At 38.1% G+C, this 26,127-nt stretch overlaps 1 protein-coding gene and 1 long non-coding RNA gene across 15 annotated transcripts in view; one reads left to right on the top strand and one right to left on the bottom strand.

The window, feature by feature from the left end:
- The window catches only part of SGMS2 (sphingomyelin synthase 2), a 130,704-nt gene that overhangs the window by 76,388 nt on the left and 28,189 nt on the right, over window positions 1-26,127 (top strand). For 6 of the 13 annotated variants that reach the window (XM_038581955.1, XM_038581956.1, XM_038581954.1 and 3 more), the window contains 2 exons: window positions 766-875; window positions 25,078-25,168. The gene's annotated coding sequence lies outside the window, so the exon portion shown is untranslated. The remainder of the gene's footprint in view (window positions 1-765; window positions 876-25,077; window positions 25,169-26,127) is intronic. The other 7 variants (XM_038581949.1, XM_038581959.1, XM_038581960.1 and 4 more) reach the window with 3 other exon arrangements.
- LOC102151722 overlaps window positions 1-26,127 on the bottom strand; it is a 42,108-nt gene that overhangs the window by 11,589 nt on the left and 4,392 nt on the right. The gene's annotated exons all lie outside the window — the stretch shown is intronic.

The following is a 26,127-nucleotide window of genomic DNA, read 5'->3' as shown; positions in this document are numbered from 1 at the left end:
TGCTCCTCTGATCAGAGTGCTTTTAGCAGTGCCTGCCTTTCCATTCTTCAAACCTGCCTGGTTCATTCCTGCCTCAGGACTTTTGAACTAGCTGCCCCTTTGGCCTGCGATGTTCTTCTTCCCTGGTTTCCCACCCCGACCCCCCATATCCCCTACTATTATTGTCCTAAATAGCATCCCCTCAGCATCCCTGACCACTTGCGCTACATGAGCCACATCAGCCTTGCTCTGATTCTGATTGACCTCTCTGGGTGGCATTTCTCACAGTCTTCATGTTTATCTGCCTGTTTGTTTCCGCATTAGAATGTGAGCATCGGGGCAGCCCGGGTGGTGCAGTTGTTTAGTGCCGCCTGCAGCTCAGGGTGTGATCCTGGAGACCCGGGATCAAGTCCCACATCAGGCTACTTGCATGGAGCCTGCTTCTCCCTTTGCCTGTGTCTCTGCCTCTGTCTCTCTGTGTGTATCTCTCATGAATAAATAAATAAAATATTTAAAAAAAATAGAATGTGAGCATCATGAGGGAGGGGGATCTGTTCCACCTCTGAACGGGGTCTGGTGCATATTAAGTAAATGGCAGTGGCATGAATGGCTGAGTTGCTTTTCTTCTCTCCAAATGCCGGTACCTGGTAGAGTCAGTGTTTTCCTGGTGACTCCTCCAGGAGGACAGTATTAGCTCTTCATTTCACCTCTATCCCCAGAAAACCAACAAAACATAACAACAAAACATCTTTCTTATTGAACCTCTTGCTTTTTTTCATTTTTTAGAGCTGTCATCCTCTGCCCCATCTGACTTCACAGAAAAGATCTGCTTCAAGACGGGGTGTCAACTGCTACGAGAACCAAGGTGGGGTTCGGCAAGCTGCCATCTGCAAACAGTAGGTTCACTGCTTCCTGGTGCTAGGTCATAAGCATGATTTGCATCAGCTAACTGGTTACCTACCAGTTGTCCTGCAACTTCTCTGCTATCTTCCCTTTCCAGTTAAGACATTCAATTAATCTTTTAACTGAGAATTTCCTTAGGTGAGTCTTAGATTTCATGTTGATCCAGGTGAGTGGATGTTTCCTCACTCATTGGATTGTTGCCTTAAATGACTAAGAACTAGAAGTGATACCAAAACCTCCTAACCTCTTCACATTACTGCCAAAAGGCAGTCCTGGGAACTGCCTCACCCAGGCATTAAGAAAAGTTGGTGGCACTACAAATCTTCAAAGAAACATCTGTCCGCTATGCACCTCTTTGGCCACATTACTGAAATGGTTACTAGCAAAGTTATTTGATTTTTAGTTATTTAAACCAAGGTTAAAAGGTTGTGGTAGTTAAACCCATTCCGTGCCCACTGAGGAGGAAGTTTTCTCTTTTAGGATTGATATTGTGCAATTCATTTCACTGCCTAGACTAGTTTGAATTTAATTTGAAGGATAATTTTATTCTTTTTTTTTTTTTAAATATTTTATTTATTTATTCATGATAGTCACAGAGAGAGAGAGAGGGGCAGAGACACAGGCAGAGGGAGAAGCAGGCTCCATGCACCGGGAGCCCGACGTGGGATTCTATCCCGGGTCTCCAGGATCGCGCCCTGGGCCAAAGGCAGGCGCCAAACCGCTGCGCCACCCAGGGATCCCCTAATTTTATTCTTAAATAAAAAGAGATGTTACTTTTTTTTTTAAGATTTATTCATTTATTTTGGAAGGTGAGGGAGTAACAGAGGGAAAGAGAAACTTAAGCAGACTCTGTGCTGAGTGTGGAGCTCCATACGGAACTCTGTCTCATGATTCTGAGATCATGACCTGAGCCGAAACCAAGGGTCTGAGGCTTAACCAACCTCACCACCCAGGCACCCCAGCAGTTACATTTTTAATGTAAAATATTTTTTCTTCTATACAGCTTATGGGCACCTTATGAAAGTGTGGTGTTTGCCTAAAAAGACTTCAGCCCTAAGATGGACTCCAGGGTCTTGTAATCCCAAGTTAATTAAAAATGATTTTTTATGAATATTTAAGAGTCATTGTTCAGCACAACATTCTATAGACTTGTTTGTCTTCTATAAAATTCAAAATAATTCTAGGAATGTTGCTAGGATTAAAATGCCTATATAGAGCCGATACTAGGAATGACAACAATTTCTGAATATTTGACCCCCATGATATCTCCCTCTTTGTCTGGTAGTGTCTGTTCCATTGAAACTGGATGAAGAAAAGAACTCATTTATTCAACAAATACTTACTGAGCAATTTCTTCGTGCCAGGCGCTCTGTTCAGTGTTGTGAATAAGGCAGTGAACAAAACAAAATCCTTGCTTTCAGAAATGGAGCTTTTAAGAAGCTCCCAAATTTCCTCAGCAGATGAATGGGGAAAGGGAGGCATAGAGAACTTTATTCACTGCCAGGTGTCCGGGGGAAACCCCCTTCAAGATGACAGGCAGACAGGATGAAAAGGAAAGAGTGGAAATCCGATCTGGAAAGTAAGATAAAGCAATCTTCCACTCTAGTGTAACCGCTGCAGAAATACAGAAGCCTATTAAAATGAAACACACATGCAAAAAGATAGCAAGTTGATATAACCTAGACTTTGTAAAGTAACAAGCATCACTTTTCAAGCATGTCATTCAGGTTCACAGATACTGCCCAAATTCTGCCTCCACACCACCCTCTCCCGGCCTCTGTTATCAATGTCTGATGCATCCTTCCAAGTTTCTCTGTATGCAATTTATATTCATATTTGCTCTTTTCATAAAGTAGAATATAGTGAACTATACTTCTGTACAATGTATGTTTTTCTCCTAACGTATGTAGGAGGGTTTAACAAATCAGTGCTAAGAGAGCTTCCTCATTCTTTTTTTTTTTTTTTCCCCTCAACAGTTACAGAGTAGTCCATTGTATGGATGTACCACAATTTAAATAGTGACCTATTGATGGATATTTGGGTTGTAGCCAGTCCTTTGCTCTTAAACAATGCCGCAATAAATAACTTTGTATATATGTTATTCTGCATGTACACAATTATATGTGTATAAATTTGCAGAGTAGAATGGCAGGTCATAACATGTATGTATACTTTTGGTAAGATATCTTGTCAAATTGCCTCCCAGAGGGAGTTTTTCTTACTTGCATCTCGGCTGGAAACTTGTGAGGGTAGCTGTTATCTGGATCTGAATTTTATCACCAATCTGGTAGGCTAAGTGGTTCTGAGAGTAGTTTCAATTTAGGAACACTATTTGTTCAGAATTTTCAGTGGTATTTTATAAAAGACAATGTTCAGAAAAGTAAATAGGACTAGAATTCGGGGGTTTTTTTTTGTTTTTTTGTTTTTTGTTTTGTTTTGTTTTGTACAACAGGCCATCTTAAACCTTCTATTATGTGATTGAAGACCATGGTTGCTGCCCACATTAAAAATGCTACATGTTAAATACTGATATATAGGATAAGAGTGCTTCTCAGGCTCATGATGTACCTAGGTGACCTGCTAAAAGTAAGACCTTTCTTCTATAATTTGGCTTTATATTGCTAATTGAAATAGGACAGCATACACATATGAGTTAACAAAGCAGGCCTGAGACTGCTCTCCTTAGAAAGGCCTGCTTGCAACCTTGGGTCTTGGCTGGCATCTGGGAACTTAGATTTGAGGGGAGTTCCCACCATTCACTTGTTGGCATGGCTTGCTGTGCCTAAACTGTGCAAGCAAGAAGGTTTCTGTTGAATACCTGCTTGCATTCCAGGAGTATGGAATTTGAGTACATGCCCAACAGCAGGTTTCTGTGTGACCAGCCCCAAAGAATCTTTAGACGCTGAGTCACTAATGTGCTTCCCTGGTAGACAGTATTTCACAGGTGCTGTCACAACTCAGTGCTGGGAAATGAAGCACAACTTATGTGATTTCCGTGGGAGAAGACCTTTGGAAGCTTGTTCCTGATCGCCTCTCAAATTTATCCCATGTGCCTTTTGCTTTGCTGATTTTGTATCCTCTTGCTGTAACCAATTATAGCCATGAGTAGGACTATAGGCAGGGTCCTACGAGTCCTCCTAGTGAATCATTGAACCGGGAGTGGCCTTGGACCCTGATTCAATTAGCTTTGCAAAGATTTTAATATTCTAACTCAACAAGTATTAGTGGTAAGTGACATATTTTTAGAATGCAGTTAATTAACCTTTTGGCATTATATTTTGACTTGTAGTCTGTGTTCTGTTGTAAAATATATAATTCCTCAGATTTCTGGACAGTGATTTAGCATTTACATCTAACAAATAGAGGTGGCAAGAAGGCTGCTGGATAGTGGAGGGCTTTATGTTTAATCGTGAATCCACAACTGGTTCTTTGGTCCTCTCAATGTCTCTATTTAGGCTCAAATGCTTTTTGAGCCTATAATCTGAGTATTAGATAAGTGGATTTACTGAAATTCCTTTAGACTCATGGCCATAAAAGTTTAGTTAGGCAGTCTGATTTTAGCTATGCCCTGATTCTGAAGCTTACCTGCAAATAGTCCTAGGAACTTCACTTAGGACAGCAGATCTTTGTCGAAATGGGACATAAGACCCCACTATTGAAATAAAGCTTATTTTTAAATCAATGTATTATGTTAGCATCCCATTTTAAATGTTTAAGTATTCAAATGGAAAACTGGATTAAATGTTAAACACAAAGATTTGTGTAAGCTACTTTCTCTAAAGAAATCAGATGGCTTCTAAAGAAAAGTGTTTATATGGTTTAAAAATATAAAATGTAGTCTAAAGCAATGGTTCTTAATGCTTGCAGTTGGTTGGCATATTTGTGATGATAATGACTAAGATTGAATAACATTATGGCAGCTGCTGTTCTTACTGGTTCATATATAGAGTCTCACTCATTTATATAGCAACCTTATGAAGTAACTACTGTTCAGTCCATTTTGAGATGTAGGGGGTTTCAGGACTTGCCCAAAGTTAAGTATTGGGTAGAACTTGATAGAGTGAATTTGAATCCTCTGTGTTCACCGGCTGAATGCTTTAACCACTCTGTTTTCCTGGGTCACATAGTAACATCTCTGTGGTGCTACACATCATAGGTTACATAAAGAACCTTGTACATTTACCCTTGGGTATAGGGATGACATGATCATTTTCTGCTGAGTGTAAGAAATGCTCATCTCCTTGGTTTCTAAGTGTTTGGAGTCTTCAGTGGAATCCTTACAAAATACAAAACTGAGCATGTCACTCCCTGATCCCATTATCTTGGGGGCAAAATCCAAATATAATAAAAAGGTAGGTTCTTTAAGAGCCTACCTTTCTCCATTTCAGCCAAGCTGACTTTCCTTCTGTTCCCATACATACAAACCACATTCTCCTTTGTTGCTTAAAACCTATGCACATACTATTTCTCTGGCTTAAATAACCCCACCCCATCCCACCTCCTACCTTGCCTGACTCCTCTTCACTTTTCAGATAGGACTTGAGAGGCCCTTTCTTCTAGAAAGTTTCACCTGACCTTCCCGAACTAAGGGGTATACCTTTACAGTGTGTTTCTAGAATCTTGATTTTTAACTCTCCAAACGTTTATCTCCCTGTGTTATAGTTACTTTTTTCCCAAACTAAATCCCAAGCTCTGGGGGGACAGGGACAAGGTCTGTCTTGGTTCACCTGACCACAACAAATGTTCTTCCTTTAAGATTTTATTTATTTATTTATGAGAGACACAGAGAGGCAGAGACATAGGCTCTCCTGTGGGGAGCCCTATGTGGGAACTCAATCCCAGGACCCCAGGATCATTCCCTGAGTCAAAAGGCAGGCTCTCAACTGCTGAACCACCCAGGCACCCTGAATGTTCTTCTTTTGTGACTGAAACTTGCATGAAGCAGATGGTCAGCAACAAATTCATGAACTTAAATCCTGAGCTTTCTGCTGGCAGTTTCATTCCCAAGAATAACTATTTTGGGAATCCTAGGAACAGAGCCTACTATCCTCAGTTATATCCACAAGCCCAAATATGTTATAGTTATCAACTATGAACCCTAAATTGGGAGAACCTACTTCAGGCATGGTTAAGGACTTAATACTTTGGAGAGGAATTCACCCCCATATTGCTTGCCAATAGTAATTGTAACCATTTAGCCAATTCTAGATAACGAGAGCAACTTTTTCTTAAGTCTGCTATGAAATTTGTCTGGCAGACTTCAAGAAGTTTTTAGACATGGAAAGATTTTTTTCCCTAAAATATGCCCTTCAAAAAAATGTTGAAGAAAATAAAGTTTTAACATATGTTTAAGATAAAAATCTTTGGTAAGTACACTTACATACCCCTTTTATAGCTGTCAAGAACAAAGTAAAATTTATATCATGTATTAGACTTTTTAAAAAGGTTTTATTTATTTGAGAGAGAAGAGAGCACAGTGGGAGAGGGAGAAACAGACTCCCTGCTAAGCAGAGAGCCCAACGCAGGGTTCAAGTCTAGGACCCTGAGATCACAACCTGAGTTGAAGACAGATGCTTACCCGACTGAGCCACTCAGGTGCCCCCACATATTAGACTCAATAGTCTTACAGAAAACATGCATACTGGAACCCCTCTATTAGGATGAATATTATATCATGCAGGGAAGAAAAAGACAACTTCCTAAACTACATTTGTATCCTTCAGTCCATAAGCATTAAATAAATTTAGGATTCAGGACTTCCCCACCAAGATTATGGGTACCATTTAGGTACATTCTTGGGTTTTACTTCCTGTGTCTAGAGCAGGCATGGCTGAAAAGAAGAACAAAAAACCCACTATTGGTATGTGTATATGTGTGTGGCTGTTTCAAAACCACTTTTCTTCCTTTGAATATTTAAAAAATAGTTATCACTAGGAAAAATGGTGGATCCATAAAATATCAGGGGAATCAAAATGACTGTTGGAGAGTTTGGTTTCTGGACTGATGTAGGCATGCATGCTAACTTAAATTGGAAGACAAAGATCAGCGAGGTGATCTCAAGCCCATTGTGACATCTCTATTCATGTTGGTATTTGAAAGTAAATCCCTTCAATTCTGAAGCTACTTATATCTGATCATCAAATCTTTTAGGTAAAAAGACAGGTATGTTTATAAGTGAAAAAGGTTTTCTGGCCTAGAATGTTCTGCGCCAAATGCATCAACCCTGTTTGTTTGAAAAAAATTGTTAAGCATGAGATGAAAATAAGTGACTCATTGCTGTTTAGTAATATGTTATATTAACGGAATTCATGAACTAATTCTCAGAGGGCTGGAAGGTAACTTCCATGACAGCCTATAATTTCAATTCACTTTTATATGTAAGAATCTTCTAATTACTTTTGTCTTATTAAAGTTTTTCTACAGAACTCCACAGGGAAAATAATGTAGCCTGCATTTCAGCTATAAGGGATTTACTGATGCTATGCACAGCATACTATATTTTGAATTTTCTGACTTGGAAAGAACTGAAGGAGCCTCTACTAACAGTGACATGTGAAAGAACAGTGTCGAGGTTAAGCATGAAATCAGCACTATAGGGCTTGGAGGAGGTCGTGCTAAATAAATATCTGCCTTGTGTCTGAGTGTACCTGTGTCTGAGTCACCTTCCTCCTGCCAAACACAAACAAGTTACTAGGCAACAGGAATGATTCAGACGCTCTGAACACTTCACCACAGTGACATGTCTATCCACAATATTTCCAGGAAATGTCCCTCTTATAAGTCACTGGGGAGTGGGATAATCATTCATGCAGGCACTGAAGGCATCAGATGACCCAGGGCGAGTAGCTGGGTGTTAGGAGGTGGGACTAATATTTGAAAGGAAGTCACCTCACAGGGCAAACAGATGGTTACCTGCATGGTAACTGGGGAGGAAGGGTGGAAGAAGGAAAGACGAACTCTCTCCCCAGAAGGATTCATGAGGAAGGAAATCCATTTCTCTTTGGGAAAAAATAGCACATTCGTAATTGTAAAAATAGGCCAAGATCTCAGAGAATCACAGCATAGCATGGTGGCTAAGAGCATGAACTTTAGAGCTAGATTGCCTGGGTTCATAGCCTCTGCCCATTCACTAGTGTTCTAAATTTCACTTCCTCATGCCTCAGATGGAGGTGACGGTGGTGCCTACCCCACAGAGTGGTTGTGCATATTAACATACTAATATTTGGGGAGCACCAATGTCTGTTATCATAAGCTCTGCAGAGTGTTACCATGCCTCCTGCCCTCCAGACAACTCCCTAAGTGGTAGGAGCAGAATGGGGAGGGAATGAAGGAGAAAACCGAAAGAGGGGAACTCTAAGAATTCATTTATTCTTTTATCACTTTGAGAACTGCAGTTAATAGAAATTATAATTATAGCATCCTTAAGAAATTATAATTATAGCATCCTTAAGAAACAATTACTATGTACTTTGTAAGTTATTTATATGTTCAAAAACTACATTAGAATTATGCAGAGGGAGAGGGATATAATCAGAGGTTGCTTGTGGGCTTCTGAGGCATCTATAATGTTCTGAAGCAACATACGAGTTTTTGCTTTACTATTTCTTACACCTTATGCTAGATTGCCCTTCTTATGTAAGATACATTATAATAAAGAATGTAGTCACGCTAAGTAAAGCATCTCAAGTCAGGTGAAACTTTTGGGCTTTGTAGCACACTGGAAATCCTAATTATGCAGCTACATTATTGACTCACTCCTTTAGAAAAGAAAAGACACCTGAGGTTCTTGGGAGAGGAGTGAGATAGATCTGGTGTCTTTGAGTGTGCGAGCTGACATGTTCATTCACAGCCACTCTAGTGCCCTAGAAGCCAGGCACTTGGCTGGTGGCCAGCAACATTGACACAAGTCAGATGTGGGCTGCCCTTGCACCTTGCACCCCAGCAGAGGAGGTAACCCACGTAGGCTACCACCACCTGCATATCCTCCTGAGCTGAGCTGTACCAAAGAAATGGAAAAAGCTTAGGTAAGGGGAGGAAGCCATGGGATTAATTCCAACTTGATCTTTTAAAAGGCCTAACTTCCCCTGAATTTATTTCTTGAAGGAAAACAGAGTGTTACTGCCCTTTGGGCTAATGGAACAGCCGTTCCTGGACTATGTTCGATGTTCTGTAGTGATTCAGCAGTGCTATGAGAAGAGTTGTAAGATGAGGAACCTTAACTTCTTCCTGAACTTGTAGAGAGTCTCCCTCTGGTTTTGTCAGGTGGGAGTGTTTCCCAAGGAAGGAGCTGCTATAAAATCAACAGGAAGAAAGGGGTTAGGGGAGTGGCTCTCCAGGTTATCTCAAAAGCTAACAATATTAGTTCATGTAAAGTTATTTAGAAAAATAAATAAGATAAAATCATTTAGAAACTCAGGTTAGTGACACGACCTAAGTAACTGATACCATTTTATTCAGCAGCTATAAAGATGTATTACCAAAATAATAGCCTAGTGCCTAAGGTTAACTTATGGATCTCTATAAAAAGTAAGAGAAAAGCTCATTTAACTCTAAAATTTTCTGACTTTTCTTGAAACCACAGTAGTGCTCACTGAATTTAGTATTGAGGGTAGGATCCTTGTTTTATATGCAGTCTCGTACCTTGAAAAACTTTGAGTGTAAAATGTTGATTTGGGGATTCATAAAGAACCTAGAGTCTTTCTATTAATTTGGGTTTTCAATGTTTTATCAGAAATCTTTGTTACTTGATGGAAAACTGTATTAATCATTCCTAGAAGATTACTGAACATATATAACTTATTTTCAAAAACAGAAGAAGCCATAAATAATACTTAAATAGTTCAAATAAACTTTGATGGAGTTCACTTAACTCCATTTATTCTAAAAATTTGAGGGAGGAATTTGTTATTTTACAAAGCTTTAATACTTGATCCTCTGCTTTTCCAAAGTTACTTATCTGGGTGTGTGCACATGCGCACACATGTGTGTTTCTATGTGTGTATATGAATGTATGAATGTTGGGGTGTGTGTGTGTGTGTGTGTGATGTCTGAGGTTAAAAGTGGAATAGTCTGCTACCCAGAAAAAAAAAAATAAAATCTAGGATTGCTAATCCATTACCAGAGAAGTCTAATCTTTTTTGATATTTTAAGTTGTGTACTATTAAACATTAATGCTAATAGAATATGGATAGTTATGCTCTTTAAATCAAATTATACAATTTCAAGTTACTTAGGTATTTTTACTTCTCAATTTTAAATATTTTAGAAAAGTCCTTTTTTAAACACTACTTTAAATATAGTTTATACTAACTTGTATAACATTTCTTAATTTTGGATCTGTATCTGTATAATGGTCAATTAGTATAATAAAACATAATGCTTGATTCTCTTGTATCTTTTGGTATTGGCCTCTGAACTTGCCCAATAGTTTTTTTGTTGTTTACCTTGCATCTAAATTAACCATTACTTGTTCTATGTGATGTGAGCTTTCATTTCAACCTTATAAAATTATGTTCTTCAGTTTTAATGTCTTATTTATTCTTTAATTAAACTGAGATTAGCAACTCTTTGTTAAGATCTTATTTAACTGGCTTCAGTCCTGGCACGGAAAAGGTTCAGCCTCAGCCCTCCCCTGCTCCCCAATAGTCTTCTTACTACATTTAGACCAGCTAAATAGTGAATGGAACCTAGTGATGTTTGTGTGCTTGTTTGTTTCTTCCTTCCTTCCTTTCTTTTTTTTTTAAATGAATCATTTTCTGCTTTTTTTTTTCTTTTAAGATTTCTTATTTATTTACTTGAGAGAGAGAGCAAGCTCAAGCTGGGGAGCAGCAGAGGGAGAAGCAGCCTCCCCACTAGGGAACCTGATGCGGTGTTCCATCCCAGGACTCTGGGATCATGATCTGAGCTGAAGGCAGATGCTTAACCAACTGAGCCACCCAGGCGCCCCTGGATATTTCTTCCATGAATTTATTTCCCTGTTCATGTGGCATATTTTGACAAATGTGATTTCTGACCATAAGAAACAAAGATATAAGATAAACCATATTTTTTATTGTAATATGCCAATGGCCAATTATTTGACATAGTCCCTTACTTGAGAATGTGAGAGGTAGGCAGAAGGAACTGAGGACCAAAGAGATTGCTTCACTTCTTATCAAGTGGTGGTTTTAGGGTTTTAAGATACTACCATGTAGGGGATCCCTGGGTGGCTCAGCAGTTAAGCGCCTGCCTTCGGCCCAGGGCAGTCCGGGGATCGAGTCCCATGTTGGGCTCCCTGTGTGGAGCCTGCTTCTCCCTCTGCCTGTGTCTCTGCCTCTCTCTCTCTCTCTCTCTCTCTCTCTCTCTCCCCCTCTGTATCTCATGAATAAATAAATAAAATCTTAAAAAAAAAAAAAGATACTACTATGTAGATTCAACCTGTATTTAATTTGCTTCTGAAATTATCAAGGACATGTAGGGGCTGTGGTTGCTGAGTAAACTTTTGTCATTCGTTATCTTAATAAACCCCCATGGACCTGTTACCCATAAATTATCTACACCAAACTAAATTAAAATACCAGACATTTTTATGTCTTTGACAGAATGAATTTCTTACCCATAGGACCAATCTCATGGTGGTGTTCTGACCTCTAACGAGAAATACTTAGAGCAGTGATGGTTAATTCATTCTTTAGCAGTAAGTTACCTTACCCTACTTTATGTGAGAAATAGGATTGATTTTTTCTTTTTTGCCTTTTTTAGATGTCTTTGTTGAGATTACTATGCATCTTTACTTTCTTTTTATAGGATATATTTTTTAAATATGGCAAAAGGTCTTAGAAATAAAATAATGAGTTTGTATTAAATGAAACTGAAACCCAGGGTTCATACATTATGTACCCAGGGTTAGTCATGGCTTATTTGTGGCCAAATGCAGAGATAAGGATTCTGGTCTGTTCTGATCCAGGGCCTCAGCATGTCACCATCACATTACTTTATAAACTTTTTAGCCATGGAACGCAGATTTCAGATGAGATTTCAGGTAACCCCTCCAAAGCAGAAAGAAAAGCAAAGCTCCTTTTGTTAGAGATGGGGGCATGGAGACATGTCTACATAGACTCCCTGAGATTCTGCACTGGAATGTACTTCTTCTCAGTATAGTTCACAACACAGATAAAATGTGTGGCTGGCCCCTTTCTCATTCCCAGCCATGTCCTTATTAGCACAACAAAGTAACCCTGGTCTGGTTCTACTTTTCCGGAGCATTTCTGTGCCCTATATCTGAAAGAGAATATAAATGGAAAAGTTGGGGGATGCCTGGGTGGCTCAGTGGTTGAGCATCTGCCTTCGGCTCAGGGTGAGTCCTGGAGTCCTGGGATCCAGTCCCACATTGGGCTCCCAGCATGGAGCCTGCTTCTCCCTCTGCCTCTGTCTCTCCCTGCCTCTCCCCATGTGTGTCTCTCATGAATGAATAAATAAAATCTTTAAAAAAAAAAAAAAAAAAGGAAAAGTTGGGAGAGGTGAGTTGATCCAGTCTGGGAGTCATAACAGTAAAGTTAACGTCACGTCTTCCCTGTTGACTCTGGAACATTCTCACTCTGTGTCAAGAGGAAGCAGCACAGCAGATCTGCCTATGAGAGTCCACTGATCTTGAGGTTGACTCCTTGGATTAAGTGGGAGTGTGCTGTCACATTTCCTTTAATTTGCTGCAAGAATTCATCCTGAAGCCATGTGCTCATTTGCAGATGTTTTCTTTCCTCAAAAAGTGGTAAAGTGACCTATGGAATTAGAACCACCAAAGTACCAAATGCTAAGTATCCACTAAGTGCTTAGTAGCTGGTGACTTTGGGCAATTCACTTCACTTTACTGTGTTTGCTTATAAAATATGGGTAGTAATAATATCTATCTCATAGTTGTGATGAAGATTACATAATATAAGTAAAGCATTTGGAATAGTGTTTGGCTGATAGTAAATACTATTATGAATGTTAGCTGCAGCTCTTATTCTTAAATGTAGGTCATATAAATTTTAATCATTAATAGGATACCGATTCAAAAAATTTTAAACACTTAAATATTCCAACCTAGTGTTAGCTAAAATATGAATTAACTAATTTTATTGGCAGAGAGAATCAAGCCTAATAGTGGTAAATCCCAGCTAGCTAGCTTTGCATGATCGTAATGTTGATAACATTGTTTAAAGTGTATATTTGTAAAACTTTCCCCCCAAAAAAAGCTTTCTTAAAATAATACAAAGCCAAAAACATAGTACAAATTGGATTGTTAAGGCCCTAGAGAAATGTTCACTTTTACCTAATCATTATGTATGATCTTATTTTCATAGGTAAGAAAAGCTGCACCAAGTGGTCAAACAACATTTCCTAGAAAACTCCTTAACCATTGATACTTAAATACAGTTTTCTGCTTGCACTTTGGTGAAAATCTCTGCAGAGAAAGTCTGTTTACTTAGGCAATTATCTGCTGAAGAACAGGAATGTCCCTGATAAGTGCATTTTTGTTTTTAGGAGTTGGTGCCACTTTCAGAATAAAGTGGAGCCGTTTTCAGCTCCTGTAACAGTCAGGATTCCAGAGCCTTTTCTTTAGAGTTAAGGTCTTCTTTACCTACTAGCACCTTTGTCTCTGTCTTTATTACACCCAGATATTTGCTAAATAAATAATTCACATTTGAAAAGCTTTATGGTTATTACATATAATGTTTAAATAAAATGCTGTGGGTTTTCTTATCATTGACAAACTTTGAACTAAAATCTGATGTTTCTATAGAACACCATTTATGATGAGTTTGCATAATAATTGTGCATGAACACATAAGTCAAAAGGCCTATGTGAAGAATAGTAGCCAAACTGTGGAAATATTAGACCCAAAGAACCACAGGGGAAAGGTTAATTGCTAAACAAGCCAGAAGTTATAAATTGGCATTTGTTTTTAAATGGGGACTTGGGGAGAGGAGAGATGGCTTTGTAACCTCACTGGGCCAGGGTGTTGTATTTGACAGTTCATTTCTGAGTCCAGGAATTATAGCAAGAAAGGTTTCTTGGAGGAAATGCCATCAAAGCTCTGAGACATGGCACAGGAGAGGCAGGTAGGTAAGCAAGAGGGTAGAGGTGAAAAGGAGGTTTAGGCTACTAAAAAACAAACAAACAAACAAAAAAACAAAAACTATATAAAGGCCTGATAAGAGAGGATATGGTGTGTGAAGGGGAACAGAAGGTAAGTAAATGTCACTTAGAAGCACAAGATTTAAGGAAAGGAAAAAAAAAATCTCAAAAGCTGAGCCTGTACAGGAAGGCAGAGGCCAGATTATAAAGGTCCTTGTGAGCAATGTCAAATGTCAGAAGACACACCCTCTGAGAAGCAGTCTGGGGAAAAAAAATGTAGATTACAGGAGAAAGGTCACCTGACTGGGTATTTGTTATTATGGAAATTATGTTAATCTTGTTTAGCTTTGGGAATGGCAGTAAGCTGTTTTGTTTTAAAGAGAACCTTTATCTTAAAAGAGGCAGACTGAAGTTTGTACGGATGAGATGAAGAGATATCTGGGATTGCTTCAAAAAAATCCAGGGTTGGGGGATGGTGAAAAAGATTTCCTGTGACATTTGTTGTAACTGATAAGGTTCCCTACACTGTTCTCTCCACTTTCAGTAGAACATGTTTGAAATGTTCTGTTGTACTTTTTTTTTTTTTTTTTAAGTCAAAATAAGCAATGGATTTTGGCCATAGATAGCCATTTAAGGGCTTTCAAGAAACCAGTAAAACAGGAAGTGGACCGGGAACGAAACCAGAGAGGGAGGGAGGGAGGGCTGCACCAAATAGCCAGTGCTGGTGAATCCTTCCCCTGCAGGGATGGTGGTGCCTCACTTTCTCTTGGGCAAGATTGTTTGTGACTTCTTAGTGAACTTCTTAGTGAACCGTTGTCTCAATATTTTCACTTCGTGCTCTGATAGTACAAAATACTAGCGGTGCCCCATATTTCTAGCACTATATCAGCCTGCTTTGTATTTGAAACATGATTTTTTATGTATCTTTTTGGTGGATGGATATAATCCATTTACAGTTTATTGTGGCTATTGGTATCCCGCCCTTTGTAAGTCAGGATATTCATGACCTGAACTAAGCTGGAGAGAGCAGACCTAAGTAGATGGGTGGAGAATTAAAATGGATAGGACCTGGAGTGATTGTCAGTGAGCAGAGGAGGGAGTTGGAAGCTGAGATAATAACTAAGAATTTATTTATCCGGTGAACCCCTTGGATGGAATTCACTCTTTTCTTTCAGATGCTCCTCATCAACCCATAATCCTTTTTGACATTCTTAAAATGTGCCTCTGAAGTATAGATACATATTAACCAGAATGTGATTTTTGGTCTTACTCAGTTTAAGCTTTGGAAATGGGCTCCTAATCTCCTAATATTGCTGCAGATTATGCTACAACGGGAGGTGTTAAAAGCAAAAACAACATAAAACAAACCAAAGTGGGGGGATCCCTGGGTGGCTCAGCGGTTTAGTGCCTGCCTCTTCAGCCCCTGGGCCTGATCCTGGAGACCCGGGATCGAGTCCCGCGTCAGGCTCCCTGAATGGAGCCTGCTTCTCCTTCTGCCTGTGTCTCTGCCTCTTTCTCTCTCTCTCTCTCCTTGTGTCTCTCATGAATAAATAAATAAAATCTTAAAAAAAAAAAAAAAAGTGGGAAAAAGATTTTTTCCAGCCTGTTACTTTGTTTTTTTTCAGCCTGTTACTTTGTTTCAATTTTTTAATATAGGTTTTTGATAACATAAGTTTATTTAAAAAAAAACAGTTTCAAAAAATTATTTATAGTCAAATACTTTTGTGAGGGCTCATCAATGAAAATTAGATTTAATGGAAATAAGATTAAGTTTGGAATTACATCTTTCAGCTTCCTGATGCTAATTGAGCATTGAGTTTATAGTGTTTCCTGGCTACTTCGTGGCATCATGTTCAGGTTTAGAGACAGTGCTTTTAATCATCCTGTGCTTTTCTAAATCTGCTTCACTCTGTAGAAAATAATTCTGACCATAGTTTACTCCCAAGGACAGACCAGTGCTAAACTGAATAGGATAACTACTTCACTGATTTTCTATCCACTATCAATATGTGAAGCTTGGCATTTTTAGTCTTTAAAAATATTTAAATTCCAGTTTTGTTAACATACAGTGTAATATTAGTTTCAGGTGTACAGTATAGTGATTCAGCACTTCCAAACAACACCCAGGAGAGCTTGGCATTTTTAAAGACTATTTAAATTTTTTTTTTTTTTAAAACGTTTTCAGTTTTCATCTATTTATCTAGACTTTTAAAAGTCCTGTTACGTATGTTTTAATATACATCTATTTCTATATATATCTCTCTCTAGTCTTTTTTCCTCCCATTTTATGTTCATTATTCAAATTTTCCTTTCAGTTTTACTTCTTTCAGGTATATGGTTTTATTAAACTTCAAATGTTATTTCAGGCTCTAATCTAATTTATGAAAGTTGTTTTCATTGTTCTTTGGTCTTTTTTAAGTCACTTCTGGTTGGAAAGATGCGGGGGCGGGAGGGGCAGTTACTTAACCAAAAAATCCCTTGAGAATAGGAGCCAGTTTTCTCTTCTGCTACCTTCCTTAGCATTTCCGAGCCAAATTCTGCACAGAACGGAAGACCAGAAATAATTCTGTCTTCTATGTTGGCCGTCCATGTATTTGCCTTACCTTCCAGGCTTTTAGCAGTGAGTATAGCAGTTACTATGTATTTAACCTTGGAGTATTGCTTGAGTTTGGTCACTTGGTTGTCATTAACCTTGGGGTACAGTTTTTGAAATTTTCTATATCCATAGTTTCTATTCTACCTATTAGGATTCAATGATGAAATTCCTGCGTTGAAAGTCTAATTGAATTCTAAATCCTTGTTAGCTATTTGCTACCTTCAACCTTTTTGTTCCCACATAATGCCTTTGTTTTTATTCTTCCTATCATTATAATATTGTGTCTTTAACCTTTTCTTAAAAGTCTCATGTGGGTTAAACATCTTAGAAGATAGCACTGGTGTGATCAATTAAAAGTCCATTATAATGATTATAATTAGAATATTAAACATGCATTATTTTTGGTCTATTAAAAATGTAAAAAATCTCAAAGGCAAAAATCCATTATTTATTGGAGCATTTCCAGTGGAATTTCTTTTTTAAAGTTTTTAAAAGTTGTATTTGTACAGATTTCTAGAAGCTATTTACATTAATTGGGTCTCAGCAGGTTGGAACATAGATGTTCTTGATATACCTTTGACTTGATGATAGTGATTTTTTTTTTCTGATGAAGAGTATTCAATGTGAAATGTTTAAATAGACTGTTATCTCATAAGCCTAGAGATCTAGTTTGAATAATCCTCCTGTTACTCTTGCCCCATCCTGTTTTATTTTTCTTCATAATAACTTTAATCATTTTATTATTGTTGTTTTACATAGTTAGCCGAATGGAACCTCTGTGAGGGAAGTGACATTTTTTAAACTGTGGTATCCCTACAGTATTTCCTAGAATAAACATTAAATACCCTTGAATGAATAATTGTCTTTGTCTTTTTAGCAGTAAAATCAAAACATGCTCTTATTTTTTCAATACAAAAAAAGTAGAAAGTAAATGTTCCATGTAGTATCACCTTTCCAGTAAGTATGTAATTTGTTTACATACACAGCATAGTTTTTCCCCCACAGCAAAGAATCATGCTATATATGTAACACCATTTTGCAATTTTTTCACCTAACATGGTATGATGGTACAGTAGTATTTTATTGTACAACTAAAATGTGTTTATAATGTAACTAGTCCCATCTTGATGGACAGTCTTACAAGTCTGGAATCACATCTGTATTTTCAAAAACTAAACTTCCAAAAACTAAAGGCCCTCTCATCCTGTCTGTTCCTCCTCCCCTCCTCCTCTTCGCCTATGCTCCCTCCCCTCCTCCCCTCAGTAACCCTTGGTGCCTAAATACTTCTTGAACTGACCAAAGCTCTTTATAGTCTTTATTTACCTAAAGTGGTGTGAATATTTTCATATGTCTGATTCAGATGTATCAATGTTTGAGTATCTAATGTTTCCCAGATCCAGCAAGGGGGTAGTGGTGAGCTATGGGACCTAAAATATGCTATACCTGTATACAGGTTTTCTGAAAGTCAAAACTCTGAATTTCAAAATGCATCTATTGCCCAAAAATTCTGATGAGTAGATTTGGAAAACAATCTTTTCACGCGTGTGCAGGTATCTTTAGACAAGTTCCTAGAAGTAATTCCAAAGTGTGTAATATATAGCTTTTGGAATTAGGGGGAAAAAGCACTAATGTAAATTTTTTAAAAAAGAAAATATAGGATTAGAATTTTATAGTACTTGGGATTGTTAGTAATACTTACAGATTTTTGCAAACTGGCTTAAATGACTGTTTCCAATCATTCAATTAAAAAAAAAAACTTTTTAAAAAGATTTATTTATTTTAGTAGGGGGAGAGGGTCAGAGGGAAAAGGAGAGAGAAATCCAAGCAGACTCTGCATGGAGCCTGTCCCTGGACTCAGTCTTACACCCTTGAGATCAGATCTGAGCCAAAACCAACTTTGCACCACTCAGACATGCCTAATCATTCTTTCAATTTTTAAAAATAAGTTTTATATATGGAATACATGCTGTTTTGAAGACCATAATTTATTTAACCGATCAGACATTTTCAGGTTATTTCTGAAGTTTTATTATTCATAAAGAATAGAGGCTAAAAACTATGAACTAATGATGAGTACAATAAAGCAAAAATCCACCAACTGTCAGGAAAAAAGGGTATTAAAATGCTCAAGTACACAAGCTTATAAAATATCCACAGTGTGCAAAAATTACCAATATTTGAAAAGAGGGCTTGGGGATTTGCATTTTTGACTGAATTGTCTCCTCTGTCAAATCTGGTTTGGCCTGATTTCTCTGCTTTTGGCCCCTGGTTTTATTCAGGTGAAATTATACCGAATCAATGACTGGTTTTGTTTTGTGAAATATTGAGTGACATCCATTATGTGGAAATTTATAAAACAGCCCTCACCCCTTTACTGCAAATAAACCTTGCAGAAGATAACCACACTGCAATATAATTAAGTCTTTTTTTGAAAGTTGACACTAAGACTAATTTAATTGTATGTGTATGTCAAGTTAGGGCTGTAACACTTCATAACTGTTAGTTTACCAGACTTTCCCTAGCAGCAGCAATAATGCAGACAGGTCTAAAAACACATTTTAGACATATATTTTTTATTACACCTAATTGAGGCTGAGGGAAGATAGGAAATCAAGAGATTTCAGTTGATAAGTGTTTCCCTGAAAGCAGTAATAACAAGTAGGCATAGTTTTGGATACTTTTAGCTATAAAATAATACGTTTATAATGAAAATATTTTTAAATGTGGACTGTACACAAATGTAGGAGGGAAAAAAATCTCATACTCCTACCACTTACAACCATTCTTAATACTTGTGTTCTGACTTTTCTATAAGTGCGTTCTTTACATACTTAAAATTGTACAAAACAAGATACAAATTCTCCTTTTTTAAAAGGTTTCCTTTATTTATTTGACAGAGAAGGAGTGGGGTAAGGGGCAGAGGAAGAAGCAGACTTCCTACTGAGCAGGGAACCCTATGCAGGACTCCATCCTGGACTCCTGGATCATGACCTGAGCCAAAGACAGATGCTTAACCCACTGAGCCACTCAGGCGCCCCACATTCTCTTTTAACTCTGTCAATACTATTATAGTTAAAATAGCCATCAGCTTTTTTTTTTTTTTTCCATCAGCTTTCTTGATTATAAGAATGATTAATGTGGAAAATTAGAAAATACAACATAGAGTAAGGACAAAATTAAAATCATCTTAAATTCATCAAGCAGTGTTAATATTTAGTATATTTTCAGATTTTTTCTCTATGTAATATACATCTTTATATTGCTGAAATTATACTATATTTACTCATTAAAATCATAAGCATAATCTTCATAAACTGAAAATAATTTTTCAAATACGAGTGAACACTTTTATTTCAGAAAATTTAAAGAAAATAAGAAAGTACAGAAGAAAATAAAAAAGATTGGTAAATCCCACCACTAGCATTACATCTGATATTCTTTTGGTTTATTGACTTGGTTTTTAAAAATTCATACATTTACATTTTTATCAAAATAATAATGGTGCTTTTTTAAAAAAAAAAAAGATGTATTTATTTTAGAGAGAGTGAGGGGTGGTGAGGCAGGGGCAGAGGGAGATAATCTCAAGCAGACTCCCTGTTGAGTACAAAGCTTATTGCAGGACTCCATCTCGTGACCCCCTGAGATCATGACCTGAGCCAGACTAAGAGTCAGAGGCTTAACAGACTTAGCCACCCAGGCACCCTAGGTGCTGTTTTTTAAACAATAAATGGAATGTATTTCATGGATGCTTCAAAATGTCTACTGCAGACATTTAGATGTATTTAATGTATTATATATATTTTAATGTACTTCACAGATGCTTCTAAATGTCTCCTGTAGACATTTAGATTGTTGTTTCACTGAATATATTTTTGGATACTGTTTTTTCTATATTCTTTAAGACTTGTTCTAAAATAAATTCTCAGTAGTAGTTACTATGTCAAGAGGTATAAGCATTTGTAAAGTTCTTGACATGTTTAAAAAGAGACAGAATTTAAAAACAATTATACCAATTTTTGATCCTAAACTTGCAATTTGTTGCAGGTTTTTTGTTTGTTTGTTTTTGTTTTGTTTTGTTTTGAGAGAGAGTGTGCACGTGTGAAAGCTAGGGCAGGGGGGTGTGCAAGGGAGAGGAATAGAGAGAATCCAAGCAGGCTCCATGCTCACCACACCGCAGAACCCCAGATGGGGCTCGATTTCACCCTGAGATCATGACATGAGGCCAAAATCAAGAGTTGGATGCCTAACTGACTGAGCCACACAGGCACCCCTCATTGCAGTTTTTATGCTCCTTTTCAATTGCATCTTAAATTATAATTTAATGGTCTTTGTTTCAAGATTACTTTCTAGTGTTCTTCTTATCCAGGGGTGACAACAGGGTAGAGGTTGGTGTGTTAATCTGTCAATGAGACATTCTGTAGGAAGTTTTTGTTTCAGTAACTGGGAGATATTTAATCACAGGAACTCTTTTGCCTATGATATGTCAGAGGGGTAGGGGAAATCAGCTTCAAATAGTAAGTAAGGAAAGGGGTTCTGGCTATGAGACAGGCCCTGACAATTTTATCCCTTCCTTATGTTTCCTTTCCTGCCCACTTTCCACTTGCCCTGTGGATAGCCAACGTAAAAATTCCTCTCTGTTCCCTCTGTCTCTTCCCATGCCCTCCCAATTCCATTTGAGGGGGGGCTTTCCTAGTTAGGGTCCTGAAATCACCTGGCTTGGATAAAGAATATGAGAATGAAACACTGACTTAATGTACAAAGAAAGCAGAGAGCCAAGGCCCCACATGAAAGCCTGGATTAAAGAATAGTAACTATATTATTTATATAGAAGCTATTCATATTTATGTTATATTTGTTTACATATCATAGTTTCTGCTCAATGAGTATCTGACATTTTCATATGCTAAGTTTTAATTATGGTTATGTTTATATTGCTATGGTAGAAATGTGCCAGTGTGGGTAGTCCCCAGATTTCCAATACTGTGTTGCTAAGTCACAGAGCCTACCCCCTGTCCCTACTGGTTTGGCTTCCCATCCAAATACTTCCCATCCAAGTACTCCCGGCTCTCCTGCCTTTGATACCAAGGATTGATGCTCCCCTCCTGTGCCTCTTTGCACTCCTCAAGGTATAAACTGCCCTTACAGAGAACAGAGCTTACTTTGGGCCCCTACAAGCCATGTAAGTGTAGCTCTGATGTCTATACTTTTCCATATTTTTTTTTTCTCTTTTAAGGCTTCATTGTAAGAACTCTTACTCTTTTTCTGCTTCCTCTTTTCTCTTCCAAAACTCTTCCCTCTTTCTCTAATTATCTCCTGGAGGGACAGCTTAGGTATATTGGAACTAAATGTCTCATGTTATGGTATACCTAAAAGAAATACAAAATAAGAGCTGTGTATCCTGTTCTAGATTTTTGCTGAAGGGAAACAGGCCAGTGGCTAAGGATCATTATGTAACCAATGGTGTATATACATCCACTCTTGTGATCCTTATTGTACCAGCAGTCCCTAGGCTTTGTGGTGAAGTGGTCAAGTTCCATACAGGGGGTCTTTAGTCAAATAGACAAATAAAAGTCTTGAGTGAGCTGTCTCCTGTCTTGAGAGAGAAATGTATCCAAATGTTTTAATGCTCAGAGATTCCTGGATCATTTGCTCTTGCTGAAGACATTGGGATTTAGTCTTAAAGAATCTCATTTTCTATAGCAAACCATGACCATGTCTGTTGGCAATCATTTTGAGTATTCAGATACTTAAGCATTAATATTTACTAAGATGATATTTAAACATGATGGTATATAAACTAGATTTATTTCCTCCAAATGAAAATTTTTAATTTTTTAAAAAGATTTTTATTTATTTATTCATGAGAGAAACACAGAGGCAGAAACATAGACAGAGGGAGAAGCAGGCTTCCCACAGGGAGCCTGATGTGGGACTTGATCCCAGTATCCCAGGATCACACCCTGAGCCAAAGGCAGACATTCAATCACTGAGCCACCCAGGTGCTCCTGAAAATTTTTTTTAATATGCCAACTTTCTGGTAATAATTATAGAAATGTATGCTTTGTGATGGTTTCTTTTTAAGTCATTAGGATAAATGAAAATTCAGTAGGCAAATATTTTATAGATATATTTCAGATACCAATATAACACTGAAATTGTTGCATTCCTTGAAAGTGTTAAAATGGCATTGGTAGGGGATCCCTGGGTGGCTCAGCGATGTAGCGCCTGCCTTCGGCCCAGGGCGTGATCCTAGAGTCCTGGGATTGAGTCCCGCATCCGGCTACCTGCATGGAGCCTGTTTCTCCCTCTGCCTATGTCTCTGCCTCTCTCTGTGTGTCTCTCATGAATAAATAAATCTTTTTTAAAAATAAAATAAAATGGCATTGTTAGACTCAGGATTTTAATCTTTTAAATTACTTTTTGCTGCCTTTCCCCCAGCGTATGCTAATGCTTGTATTGGATCAAGTTTGAAAATCTGGGTCTCTTTGGAGACCCAAAATTAGGAAACATAAATCATCATTATCAGGTTTTTTGCAAAAACAAAATCCTAGATTAGAAGCATTGGTCAAATAAGAGCTTTTGAGAAACAAATAATGTATTTAAAATACAACATGGCAGCTTAAATTCTGAGAAACTAGAGCCAAATATAGTGACCTTAATGGCTTTGGAGAAAGTATTGCTTTTTATAGCCTCATACCATTTGAAAGCAGTGGCTTGTTCGGCCAGTCATGCAAAAGAACATTTTTGTGGTTGGCATCAGAAAATGAGAAATGTAGGCTTTATACAGACCTTTCTGGGTCTTCCATGGTCTCTTTTTTCCTATTTTTTTCCTTGCCTTATAGTGAAAACCATGCTCTGCCTTAAGGAACCAGGTGGGCTGGAGCACAGGACTTCAAAACACAGAGAAATACCTCGCCTTCATGTTCCCCAAGCACCTTTACCCTCTACCCAGTCCTGTATAACACCACACCCAAATCCCAACAAGCAAATGGGGCAAACCTCCTGAAGGTACAGATTCTAGGTGCTTCCTTCTCCTTAATCTTGGAGTGTTTTAATTGTTGCTACAAGGAAGTGCTCCCCCTAAAAATCTCTTGGATTGTATTAAGCTGTTCCTTGAACGTGGTTGTTGCCACAGCACTAAGCAGAAATACAATAACCATTATATATATATATTAAGATTTTATTTATTTATTCATGAGAGACACTTGGAGAGAGGCAGAGACATAGGCAGAGGGAGAAGCAGGCTCCATGCAGGGAGCCCCATATGGGACTCGGGACTCAATCCTGGGACTCCAGGATGACGCCCTAGGGCAAAGGCAAGCCCTAAACCACTGAGCCACCCAGGCGTCCCTAACCATTATATTTTAAATATATATTAAAATGTCTAATTGCAGACTTTAGACCTCTTACAAGGAAATTGTATCGGAGTGTGTCTGGGTGTCATTCCTACAACAGTACTGGGGATTGAGTAAACTTCCTGTTCTTTGGCATCTGCCCTCTGCTGTAACCACAGTATGTCTTAACTGCCAGCGCCTGGTTAAATGCTTCTCCTAAAGCCTCACCTTTGCCTCCACACTACTGCACGATCTTTTAACTCCCTTGCGGAGTTCTTGCTTTCAGGTGATTTCACTCACATCTCAAAGTGGTAGTAGCCCGGTAAACAGCAAGCCGGTAAACAGCAAGCTGGTAAATAGCAAGCAGAGTTTCAAGATGTCATTTTTAAATACCCATTTAAATAGGCTATGAAATTGTATAAAATATCTCCACAGTTTGGTCACCACATGGTGGAGGGAGAAATCAGTAAGTGTATTTCTAAGTAATCTGAAGGATGTGAAATAAAGGAGCTTTATTATAGTAGAGAATTATGAAATTATCCTTAAGGAACTATTCTTTTTTTCCTTCTCTCATTTTTTATCATGGTTTTCCAGTAATAATGATATGCATCCAAATCTAGAAACATTTTTGTTTTTGTTGAGGAAATACACCGTTAACTTGACTCTGATCTACTTACTCCAAAGGAGGTCTTCTAATATCATTCAGAATATGTTGTGTGGTTTGGAGACTGTGTGAAACTGTTCGACCCAGCTTCTGCTTTTCTTTTAGACCAGCCACTGCTCTTAGGAGAAACCATAGACTCTAATATTAGGCTTAACTATATTAAAAATGGAGTTTTTTACAGTTTCTGGAAAAGTCCTCATTGCAATAGGTAATCTGTGTTCCTATTCCAAAGTAGTAAATATAAAAACCCAAAGGAATCCATTTCTGTGTATATAAATCTTTGGGTATATAAGGAAGAATAGGAATGTAGAAACAGATCATTATCACTGCTGTTTAGTTAGGCTGTAGACTTAACCTTTCTGCTAAACACCCTGGGTGTTTATGCTGAACAAGTGCTCGTGGCTTTTGTTTGACCATAAAACACGGAGGAGGTAGTGCCAGTCATGGGGGAAAGGGGCAGTGGGCATGCTTCTAGTGACCAAACATCTATTCTCTAATACAGTTCAAGTTCTCAAGAGTACACATGTCTGTTTAAACCAGAGGAGCCTTCTTTTGCTCATGTGCTGAAGTAGACAAGCATCATTGGCACAAAGGTAAGATTTCAACCAGCTAATTTTCTGAGGCCATGGGTCTATCACACTTCACTTCCAGTGACTTTAGAAAAGAGGAATGGGAAGTAGAAAATTCTAGCCTACTTCTACTGAAGGCTGAAAACAGCAGATAAAGGAAGAAGACAACACCAGGAGTACCCTGTATCACCCCACCCTCTGGAAACTGTCTGAGCTTTCCTAGGTGTCCAAAGTGGAGGTCAGGAGAAGGGTTTAAGGCAAACACAAGGCAGCCTTTGGGGAAAGTGCTTGATGTGTCCCTGACTATACCCCTTAACTCTGAGAATGTCTGATTTAGAGTATATCTAAAGGAACTTAAAGAATTTTTAAAATATTTCCTAGTCTTTGACCTCGTTTTACAGCCCTCTTCTATCTGCTGGTTCCTGGTCAGTCTGTCTGTGTTCCTATCTGTCTGGTGGCTCTGTCTAACCCATCTACACGCTCATTCACTCGTTCATTGATTCATTTATTCTCCACACCACATATTACACATTGTACCGCAGATTGTCTGCTTGTCTTTCCCTGTGATTTTAGCTCTCTTGAGTCCACCCCACTACCACCCTGCTCCTGTGAGAAAACCTCGGTCCCTCAACCCTAGGATGGTGATTTTGTCTTTCCAAAATACACTGGAATCAAATCTGATCATCGGAATTCTGCAGCCATTGCAATAAAAAAGAATTGCAATAATAAAATATAAACAGCAAAAATAATTTTTATTAATAAAAATAAATTTAAAAATAATAAAAGCCATTGCAATAATAAAGGCAGCTTAGGGTTCCTGAGTGGCTCAGTTGGTTGAGCATCTGATTCTTGGTTTTGGCTCAGGTCATGATCTCAGGGTCATGAGATCTAGCCCTGCGTCAGGCTCTGAGCTCAGTGCCTCACTGCAGAGTCTGTTGAGATTCTCTCTTCCTCTGCTCCTCCCATTGTGCTCACTCGCACTC

The sequence above is a fragment of the Canis lupus genome, chromosome 32, assembly GCF_011100685.1.
Source record: "Canis lupus familiaris isolate Mischka breed German Shepherd chromosome 32, alternate assembly UU_Cfam_GSD_1.0, whole genome shotgun sequence".
Lineage (NCBI taxonomy): Eukaryota > Metazoa > Chordata > Mammalia > Carnivora > Canidae > Canis > Canis lupus.
Note: the sequence above shows the minus strand (reverse complement) of the source record. Positions and strands in the feature narration are given on the sequence as shown.